This window comes from Otolemur garnettii, unplaced genomic scaffold (assembly GCF_000181295.1).
Source record: "Otolemur garnettii isolate 467f Iridium unplaced genomic scaffold, OtoGar3 scaffold00153, whole genome shotgun sequence".
NCBI classification, from domain to species: domain Eukaryota; kingdom Metazoa; phylum Chordata; class Mammalia; order Primates; family Galagidae; genus Otolemur; species Otolemur garnettii.
Genome location: NW_003852548.1, coordinates 1282314 through 1283564, shown reverse-complemented (window position 1 = coordinate 1283564; position 1251 = coordinate 1282314). Strand labels below are relative to the sequence as shown.

Sequence of the window (1251 nt, the reverse complement as noted above, 5' to 3'; positions counted from 1 at the left end):
CAAAGCATTCTTAATCCATCTCTTCACATGTCTACAGAAAGACACATGAAAAGCAAGATAAGCATAAGAACTTCACATGTAACATAACAACACACATCCCCAACATCCCAGTTCACACAAACCAGAGCAGAAAGGACATTTACACGGTCACAGTCTGACAAGCATGGAGAGGTAACTAAATTTAAACACTCCTGTCTATGACATCACTTAAAATACAATTGATCAAAGACATAAGAGGAATGTAGATGTCAGGAGCAAGGGGATATTACACAAGAATGCAATTCAACACTTTAGCCCATTCTGAACAAAACACTTTGAATTAATAAAGGAAAAGATGGTACTGAGTAAAGGAAAACTGTATACAACAAGGGTTCTACAAAAAGTGTCATCAATCATCTTATGTATGAGAGCAAGATCTGCCATGATGGGGAGAATAACGTGGTGATGCTCTGCTTCTCCTTGGGGCATAACTGGGACTCTTGCTGTTGCCTCTGCTACCACTTCTGCTACTACTATGGCTTTGGGATGGAGATCTTCCATAACTTGGACTTCTAGGCCCATCAACGTTAACCTGGATGTAGGCAGTTTCTCCCTCATGAGATCTAAACTTAGTGTTATCCAGTTCTTCAATGGCATAGGTTATATCTTCTTTCTGTACAAACTCCACAACACTAGTGGTATCTTGGTAAATATCAGCATAACATACATCACCTGCTTCCCTCGGGTGATCCTTTAAATCCTGCCAGCTTCCACTTGGAGGCAGTACAGAGACAACCACTCTGTTTTCAGACCGCCTAGAAGGGAGGCTATAGCTGCCTCAGGGAGCTCCACCAGCTCTATGCCTCATCGCTGCCTCAGCCTGTACCAGGGCGTCTTGCAGGAAACTCCACACACAGACGGGATCCACCATAATCATAGTCCTCACAACCGTACCCTGCGTCCTCAGCATCTTGCGGGTCCTCAAATTCAACCGAAGCTCAAGGTGATACCCCATGTCAATTCTTGAGGTTGATGTCTCCCATAGAGCTCTATTTGAAGAACATGTCCTCAATGTCCTTGGTTCGCATGTCTGGAGGTAAGTTACCCACGAAGATGCTGCAATCATTGTTCCACGATGGGCCATGAATCACACCACCTCCCCATATGGCAGACAAAGTAAGGTGGACTTGAGAACGGGCCTTTCTACCAACCTAGCAAACAGCAGAGTGAGCCCACAGTGGTAACATTTCTCCACAAATTAATTAATTCTTT

General features: G+C 44.1%; 1 pseudogene; it reads right to left on the bottom strand.

Moving 5' to 3' along the window:
• Positions 1-397: 397 nt before the first annotated feature.
• LOC100942442 lies at positions 398-994 on the bottom strand (annotated as a pseudogene).
• Between the last annotated feature and the right edge of the window lie 257 nt (positions 995-1251).